Source organism: Lycorma delicatula, chromosome 7, assembly GCF_047948215.1.
Source record: "Lycorma delicatula isolate Av1 chromosome 7, ASM4794821v1, whole genome shotgun sequence".
Classification (NCBI taxonomy): domain Eukaryota; kingdom Metazoa; phylum Arthropoda; class Insecta; order Hemiptera; family Fulgoridae; genus Lycorma; species Lycorma delicatula.
The window spans coordinates 96,605,669-96,616,198 of NC_134461.1; positions in this window are offsets into that span (position 1 = coordinate 96,605,669).

A 10,530-nucleotide genomic window follows, 5' to 3' on the forward strand; every position below is an offset into this window, starting at 1 on the left:
GGTAAATAAACTTAGAATGCTTCAACAAGATCTCTTGAAACCTGGAGCAAGTATAATTTGATTGCTTCAACAAGAATCAATTTTGAAGATTCTGGAGCAAAATATCAATGCTTCTAGGAGAATCTGCTGAAAATAAGAATTCGTATACGAAACCGAGAAGTTTTAAGACCGCTTTACGAAATACGTATACGAAATACTTGAAACGAAAATGTAGCTAATACTGCGAGCTGAAAAAACAAATGAAAATGTGCATATAAATCAAAATAAAATTTTCAAGATGATAAAGTACCGCTTTTATAATTATTAAATTAGACATAAAAGTATTTTTATTCATTAAAATATTAGAAATATCAAAAACTTTATTTATTCAACTGATTATTTGACTAACAAATGTTTAAGATATACCAGAAAAACCTTTATTCATCTTCAATGAAGTTTTGAGAAATTAAATTTTTAGAGTGTTCACAGCAAGAATATACTAAATCAGAAATCATGTGATTGGTGAATGATCGATTCATCAAGTCTTGGCAATACTTATTTCATCTGTTAATAAGATTCTTATTTTTATAAAAAAAAACAACTTCAAAATTCTCATCATATAAAGCACTCGATCTTCATGAATAAAAATCTTTTTTTCATTTTTTTCAGAAATATGTATTTTCACGTAACTTATATATATTCCGAATATGAGCTAAATCGGACCATAAATACAATTGTTCCAAATATCACGACCCCCAGTGCTACCAAATAGAATTCAAATAAAATTTTACCAATTTATTTCTGTTTTATTTTTTCCTTTTTTAATAAAACTAGTATAATCTCTAAAAATTTTCTTTTAAATTTTACATTTCAAGTAAACGCTACGTATCATTATCAAGAACTGCTATCTAGCAACGCGATACTAAATCGGACCATACATACAATTTTTCGAAATATCACAATCCCCAGTGGCACCAAATAGTTTTAACTGTAGAATAAAGATGTTACCAATTTATTTCTGTTTTATTTTTTCCTTTTTTAATAAAACTAGTATAATCTCTTTAAAATTTTTCTTTTAAATTTTACATTTCAAGTAAACGCTACGTATCATTATCAAGAACAGATCTAGCGACGCGATTCGTAACGGATTAGAGGATAAAAAATTTGAAATTACAAATATTTATCGAAATTTATTACATATTTATCGAAAAAACCTGTATTCACTAAGAAAATCTATTTCTGCGATGATATGTAGCATTATTTCATCAAAATTTTTATTACGACTTGATTAATTTAAAGCAGTTTTAAACTGAAAAAAGGTCGGGCAGATTTTTCTATACAATGTACTGTCGTTAAACTATGTACTGTCGTTTCTCTATCGAATAATAACACAACTACATTTTACTTAAAGGAGTAAATTATTTTAACATATATTAGTAAATTTACTTAATTTTAGTAGTTTAAATGTCAAATTTCATTAATTAATATATTTTTTAATAGCAGTTTAATGTTTTAGCTAAATATCTATTGATAGTCTAATGATTTTTAAATCTTAGATTGTAACTTCTTAAATGTAAGTTAGGAATTTTTTTCCAGGGTTGAAAGAATAATTTTTCTTTAGTGTTATGGCTAGGTAGTCTTGTGCACCCGGTGCACCGTGTTCACCGGGACCACGCCCGTCGTATATTCCGTGAGATGAAACTCCGGGTGTACAATTTTTGAGTTTGGGGACGGCGTTTAGGCGCTGTCCCTGCGCATAACTATAGAAATTATATAACCATAGCATAACTATATTATAATAGCATAATATTATGCTATTACAATAAAGCAAAACTATAGAAAAATTTCTATAGGTAACTATAAAAATCTGTGTAAAAAACAAATTAATATGAAAACTAACATATGCTCTATATATATAAGAAAACTTTGTAAAACTACATTTTATGTACGTCGTATTTCTTTAATTCTCATTGTTTACGAGTTGTATGTTAGTATGTTGCTTTAATAGACATACATTATCACTCACCACAATCATTCTTAGTTTTTATCATCTTTACTGAATCTTTCACAATAACTTTTGATTGGTAATTTTATTTTACATTCAAACTGTCTATTCAACATATAATATCAAGAAACAGCATTTTCCATGATGATAGTTCTAAGCTTATTCTTTTAAATTATAGTGTCTCTCATTCAAATCATCCAGCATTCCTATCCTCCTTCCCCTCACTCCAGCAATTTTCCTTCAATTAGTACTTTATGAATACAATCATGACTTAAGATGTGGCCTATCCATTAGCATTCTTTCTTTGTATTGCCTTCATCATATTCACATTTATATTTGTCAAGACCCTGATTATTAAATACTTTCTCTTGCCAGTTGATACCTAGCATTTCCTCCATAGCTACATTTCAGAACTTTTCACATATCGAATTACTTTTCTTTATTGTCCATGTTTCTGCACCATATAATATCACACATCTTACAAATCTCTCAGACCAATAGGTATACATTTTGTTATAAGCAGATTTCTAACCTTGCTGAAAGCCATTTTACCACTCGCAGTTCTACTTCTAATTTCCACAGTTTTTTCCCTCAAACTATTCGGCTTACAAGGTATTTAAAACTAACAACCTATACCCATTGTTTCACCTGAATAGAAATTTTTGTTGCCATATTTTCTCCTATCTTATTTATTCTACCCATCATTTATGGCAGCTTCTCTTCAGTTGTAGCCATTATTACTTGGTTGTCAGCATATATAATTGTCTATTTCTTCTCCTCCTACCTCATAATCACTATCCCGTAAGTCTTCCAAAGCTTCCACAATTAGTTAGTCTCCATAAATACTAAAAAGGACCGGTGACATGCAACATCACTGTCTAACTGCTCTTCCCATCTTTACTGCTTCTGTTTCTTCTATTAGGACTATGTATTAATACATAGTCATTAATACATAGTATTAATTTTTATGTAGGAATATGTATTAATTATTCTATGTATAATTCCATAATAAAGTTATCCCTACTGTCCAATTCTCTTTATTCAAATTTTTCATTATTTTATCACTTTTAACCCTATTGAAGGCTTTCTCTCAGTCAATGAAACATGTGCACAAAACTTTGTTTATATCTATCACTCTCTCCCTCAAAACTCTCATATAATGTATTACATAATAATTGTTTTTACTGTTCCCAAGATTAACATATTTAATCATTGCATATATAATTTTGAATAACAATTTTTTTATTTTATATTAATTGCATATGTATCTGAAAAACTTAGTAACCTGAATAAAAAACTTATTCACTTTCTTTTTCATTTCATTCATAATTAATGTAATGTATTTAATCATTCACAATCACTTTTGAATTATAATTTTAATTTGATTTATATTGCATTCATTCCAGATGTGCCTGAAAGAAAATTGTTAATATCCTGAAAAAAAGAAATTTTATTAAACAAAAACTTATTATATATGTTGAAACTCACCCTTTCATTCTTTCACAATTACTTTTAAGCAGTAATTTCATTGAATAATTTGTTTTTATATTACATTCATTTCATATGTGCCTGAAAAAAATTGTTAATTTCCTGAAAAAAAGAAATTATGTTAAACAATAAACATAAGTTGACGCTCACCCTTTGTGAAATATACAAGTGGACTTTTATCCTTTTTTTATACCTTTACCATTTTATATTTTTTATTACTTTCATAATCAGCACCATTTAAGAAGCTTTTCATAATTAGTTTTAACAATAATTTCATATTAACTAACTCTTTTTTTGTAATTAGTACTGGAAAGATACATTTTAATTTGCTTTTTAACATAACATCTGAAAAAAAAATTAGAATAATTCTAATTACTTTAAGATAAATGAACCTTGAATAGAATATTAATGTGCATTAGTACATTCTAAAAAGAATACAATAAATTATACTTCTATAAATATACATATATATATATATATATAGGCATAGTACACGCAATGCAAGAGATAAAGCATATTTTTATACGTCATTCAGGATATTCAAAAGAATAAAAATTATTTTTTTACATTTACAATTCCTAATAATTTAGTTACAGTTAATTTGCTAAATTTTATTGTATATTTCTTATCTAATGCGGCAGTAGAGGAATTAAACAATCGTATTTTAAGTGCTGCAGAAAATAAAATTGTTTCAGTAGCTAAAGATGTATATATTGGCTGTCAAAACTCAGAACAACAAAATTTTGTTAGATAAAAATGACATAAAATGACTACTATCGACACTGGAGGATTGCCATATGAAATAATATTTGTTATTGATAAATACTACATATTAACTACAAATGTAGATGTTTCAGATGGCTTGACTAATGGAACGATTGGTAAATTATGTCAAGTGGACAGAAATGAAGACGGTGATATTATAATAATTTGGATGCTATTTCAAAAAAAAGGAAGAAAAATCAGAAATAAATGGAAAAGTTATATGAAGAAACATAACATAATCCGAATGCAGTACCAATTTTTACAAGGACATCTACAATACCACTAAATAACAATAAATGCAAGAAGAAAGCATTTTCACGATCTCGTAAATCCAAATAAACGCAACTACCATTATTAGGAATTGAACCTGAGAACTTCGACTTCGAAATCAGCTGATTTACGACAACGAGTTTACCAGACCAACCTGGTGGGTTAATTATGAATATTATTATTAATAATAACGAAAATAATGCTAGTAATGTTTTGGCTGATAGAAAGAAAATTTGACCCGCAATTAAGAAAAGATTAATACGCTCAATTAAAAATGTTGATCCGATTAATCAAATGATTTACCTTAATGACTAAAAGACTAAACTTAAAAATTACATAGTATTAAAAGTATAATTGAGAAAAGAGTCAAAATTCTTAGTTATAACATTTTTATCCCACATGATCTCTGACCAAATGACCCTTTTATCATTGGATTAACCATTGTAGCTTGGACTGTACAAGACTAAACTTCATTTACCTTCATACATATCATCCTCATTCATCCTATGAAATAGGTGGTTCACCTTATAAACCACAGAATCATAGTGTGGTTCACCCTATGAACCTTACGGTGGTTCACTTTAGCTGGTTCATAAGTGAACAACCTTACGGTGGTTCTGAATGCTAAAACAGAAAGAAAAGATTGAGAAACACTTGTCTGGATGATCTAATTGGATCCTAAAACGTAAAGATTTGCGAAGAACCCTATTTTTGACATGATCTCTATACTTCGCCGGGAAAGCATAATCAGATATTCGCCGGAAAGCAAAAGACAGATATTCACAAACTGAAGTTTTACTGTCTAATGCAGTGGTTCGCAAACTTTTCCGAGTCGCGGCGCCCTTTTTCAATTAAAATTTTTCCATGGCACCCTCCCTAAATCCCTAAATAAAAATATGACTACTCGTAAGTAAGAAATAAAAATAAATAAAACTCATGTATCTTCATTATTTTTTCACTTCATTAACATTAAATTAATAATTATAAACGTCTTGGTTCAATTAATTACGAAGCTTTTACAGTACATCGCGGCGACCTATCTAAAGAAGCCACGGCTCGCCGGTGCGCCGCAGCGCATAGTGTGGGAATCACCGGTCTAATGTATTACATACATTAGAATAAATAAAGACCAAGAAATCCATTATTAATACTTTCCTGCATACAACAAATTTAATTGGAAATGGAATTTTACGAAAAGTTTTGGTTTTTGGAAATAATATGTAAAAAACGATAGCTGAATGAAATAAACAGTAAATTTTCATGAAAATTGCTACAAAAATATTATGTCAATCAGAAAAATGACATTTATTTATGAAGTCAAGTTCAAGTCAATTAATTAAAAATTGCTTTTTCTTAATCTTAATAACTATTAAGTGATATAAACAATTCATTTTTTTATGTTCTATTTATTAATTCCTGGACGCGTAAAAAAGAAAGCAATGGCAAACATTCACATAGTAAACACGCTTTAACGAAATATAATCCAGTAGTATAAACATTTTGGTAAAACTACCACATTAGTTAATGGACATAATATTTTGTGTAGCCCAGTTTGTGTCTTAGAAAATGAATTCAATGAACTTTGTTCAAAATTCAATGAATTTTGCTTCTATTTGGTTGAAAAGAACGTATTAAATTATCATTTATTGTCGGAAACATTTCATTAATACAGCTGTTTATGGTGAAAATAATGTACCCGCGAATACAGAATGAACAACTGTACGTAATAAAAAGCAACTTATACCTTAATGTAGCAAACTTACTTCTGACATCCTGACCTCTGAAAGGACTACCTTTGACGATCCGGTTGCCATACCACCCCCTCCATAAGAATCCTGATGGGCTTTACCGGAGGTCGTCTTATAGACTCTCTAATTCTGATAAAGGAAACCCATGTAGCAACTGGTAAACCTTTCAAAACTGGGAAAATACCATGCGTCTAGCAACTATCAGAAGATCATTCCATCTATCTTGCCATAAATCGAAACTTGGTCGTTGATCTCTCGCATGCAACTAGGTAAGTTGGCCCGTCTTTTTGGCATTATATTGCAATTGGCGCTCAATGGCAAGGATATCAATCGGCTTAATATCTGCCATAAAAAGGATTGCCAGTTCTATAATCATCGATTATTGATAGCAATAGAAGACACTGAGCTCTCAACAAAATATTCATATAACCTTTATATATACAAAAACTAAAAATATGCTCATTAAAACATAATTTACCATGTAATACTGATTGATTCTTACGACGTTCGTTTTTTCAGATTTCTAATGCTTTATTGATTTAGAATAGCAGGATTTCTTTTACATTTAAAGAACATGTTTGCTGCTTGTTACATTTCTGAATTACCATGACATGAAATGTTAATTAAAAGTCAATAAAAGAATGTTGCCAGTAAATAGTATCGATGAGGGACATTTTCTGTTCAAGATACAGTTAACTAAATATTTCATTAAATGAAACATTTACAAAAATAATTTTATATAAATAATACTGTGTATGTAAATACATTTAATACTTTCACATTGTTCAGAATAGATTATGCTAGTGGCATAATATTCAGACAGACAAATAAGCAGTTCATAATCAGATATGACCAAGATAATAAATTTATTCTCTTTGATAATTTAATATTTTCAAAAATGAAAAAAAAGTAATTGTAATATTAAAATAATAAGGCAATGAGAAAATAATTTATTGACTTAATCTACTGCTAACATCTCTTTTAATGTAATGTTAATAATTATTTTTCAGCATAATAAAATAGTATGAAAGTATCTCATAATGTCTGGTATATTATTAACAAATAGTTAATTACTTGGAGTAAATTATAAATTAATCATTGTATTTATAGATAATAAAGAGATTTACATTATAAAAAGAGAAAATTACTTCAGAAAAGTAGGTTATATATATCCTACATATATTTAAATATTTTTCCTCAATTATTTTTTTTTTTTTATTATTATTCTAGCAATAAAGACAGTTGCAGAAAAATACAACGGGCTGTAGAATATGTAGTATATTATATTTCGCCTGAATTTTAAACAATATATGCTGCTTTCTTTGATAGAAAATGTTATTGGTTTTCCTAATGAAAAATTCTTTAGGTTCAGATTTAAAATAGTCCAGTCTCTGAAGATGTTTTTCGTACTGTTATTTCTTAATTTAAATTCTTTACATTACTAATTAATTTACAATTTTAATTTTTATTTGCACTCTAACATGCTGTAATTTAGTTAAACTGGAAAAAGTATTTATAAACAATATTTTGCTTATCCATCATCATTAAGATCTAAGACCTCATAAATTACATGTTTCAAAAATTCGAAACTGAATTTTGGGAAAAACATTGCTGCTATCGCAATCCGAAGAATTCTCTGTGGATAGCCTTTAAGTGGTATCTCCAAGAATAAAAGCTGAACATTCATTCCAATTTTTTACCACTTCTTGAAAGATTTGAGATCGCAGTTCGTCATAGCACCACTAAGTATGATATAAAAAATACACCTGAATAAAAAATTTCCTTCTCTAACAATCGATCGGATTGGTGAAAGCTAAACCTGTGTAGGGCCTACTACGAGAAAATTACAAAAACTTGCCGGAACAAAAAAAAACAAAAAAATAATTAAATAAACCACTGTAAACAGAAAACAATAAAACATCATTACAGAAAAGACAATAAACGATACGTCTATCGATGAATTCGATATATGGCATATCCAGCTTATTGATACACAGTATATTTAAGTAAGTATTTGCTTTATATATTGCACGCTTTTAATAATGAATCTGTTAAAAAGATTCGAAACGCTTAGCAAGAAACTGACAAACAGCTCCATTGATGGCCGAAAAAACACTACATTTTTGCAGCGTTGGCTGAAGTTCATGTTGCAAAAAAGCGTGGAAAGATCGTACGACAATATCACCAATATTCGGCTAAATTACTCCGCATAAATCTTACTGCAAATAGCACTACAAACTTTTCAAAAAAATACTGTAACAAAGTGCAAGGAATTAAGTATTGAGATCAATCTCTCTCTAGTTTTATGTGTCGTGGAATCGATAGGAAAAGGTCGATATCTTGTCGATATCTCTTACGGTTAAAGACTTGAACGTTTTCCAAGTTTTCTTAGAAATTTTCCTATGAAATGGAAATTTCAGACTTTTGTGCAGTTCCACTTAAGAAGAGCGGTCAAATGACACCAAAGCCTTTAAAATCGGTCCGGTAGAAATATAGAAGTAGAGGTTATCTTAGGCAAATATTGATTTAATTTTTTTTTATTTACACTGTCCTGTACATTATTCCTTATTATTATTTATTTTATTTTCTTCATTCATTGCAAATCTTGAAGCTTAAGTATAAGAAATGGAATGGATATTTGTAACTCACGAGCTAATCTCAAGCCTGTTCAGTATTTGAAACCAGATCTTCTGTATTAAAATCTGAAATTGTAACACTACCACAGTAATGTGCTTAAAAGCTAATTTATTCAATGAATAGCTAATTCTGAATATAATTTATTACGATATTTTTTTTTAATAATCATAATATTCTATTACTTAGAATTTATCCTAAGTAATAGAATATTATTGTTGCTTAGAAACCCCAAGGTTTTCTCACAACAGAAGAGGTGAAAACGGTGTTTTTTTGCTTAACCTGTTAGAAAACTACAAACGTTTAGGATTTAGGATTTCATTGTTAAAAATTCATTGCCTACACACCCACTTAGACATTTTCCCGAAAAGTTTGGCTCTGTCAGCGATGAGTGAGGAGAGCGTTTCCATCAGGATATTCTGACCACGAAGCATCGGTATCAAGAAGATGAGATCCTGGAATGATGGGTGGCTATTGTTGGATTTGATTTAAGGAAAATGATCAAACAGCGTACAAACGAAAATATTGCGAACACTATTTTAAAAATTTAGGTAACAAAATTCCAATGATTTAAACTTTAAAAAATGTTTATTTTAAAGACATTTCCAAGATTTAAACTTTTAGAAACTGTTATTTTAAATGTGTATTAATGTATTTCAATTTATCTGTATTTGAATAAATAAACCTTTAGTTGATTTAACAAATTTTTTACGAATACACACATAAATAATATTCTTTTTAAATATTGATTTCGCTGTGATTACCTATTTATTGGTAAATAAATCGTACATACCTAAAACAAGTGGCATATTACGCAAATTTTGACTGTGTTGTTTCGAATTCAGCACCCCAAAATTAGTAAACTCACCATGTACGATTCCAGATACAGAAAAAAACATTTTTTTGACTAATTTTATTGTTTAACAATAATATTTAAAAAAATACTTTTGTCAATTCAAGGCAATAGTTTTATTGTTGCTGCATGAACATATCCACCAGATAAGTAACCTAAAACTGAAACAATTCGATCTGCAGTTATTTGAAGTCATCTTTAACGTTTGCTATTGTTACTGCTGTAACTAGTACCACTATTGGTTGTATATTCTATCAGCCTCTCTATTTTTGTCAGTTATAAACTGTTCATGTTTCAGTGCAGTATAATTTCTTTGCAGTTGTGTTTTTTTTTTTAAATGTTTAATTCGATTGAAGAAAGGATTGCTGTAGATCTAAAGCGTTCTGGATCCTTTCAAGAAACGTGTCAAATATTCGCTTAAATATTTCCGAAGGCCTGTATCTCAACAAAGTTTAGTAAACACAATTTAAATTTCCGAATAACGGCGGGGTCAGTTTCAAAAGCAAAACGAAATAGCATTCCAGAGATCATAGCTCAATATGCAAAGAATAATTTTTGCCAGTCCGAAAAGATTTATATGTAAGTTATCAGAACAAATGGTACAAAATACACATGTTGCCGTAAGATTCTTCATAATTAAAATTTCACACCGTTCCGTGCAATAACTGTGAATCAACTTAAGAGAAGACATACCAAAACGTCTTATTTATTGAGGCTGGTTTCTGAAAAACATTATCAATAGGCAAGTAAATCCGATGCTGTATTTCATTTGAGAAGAGGTATGGTTT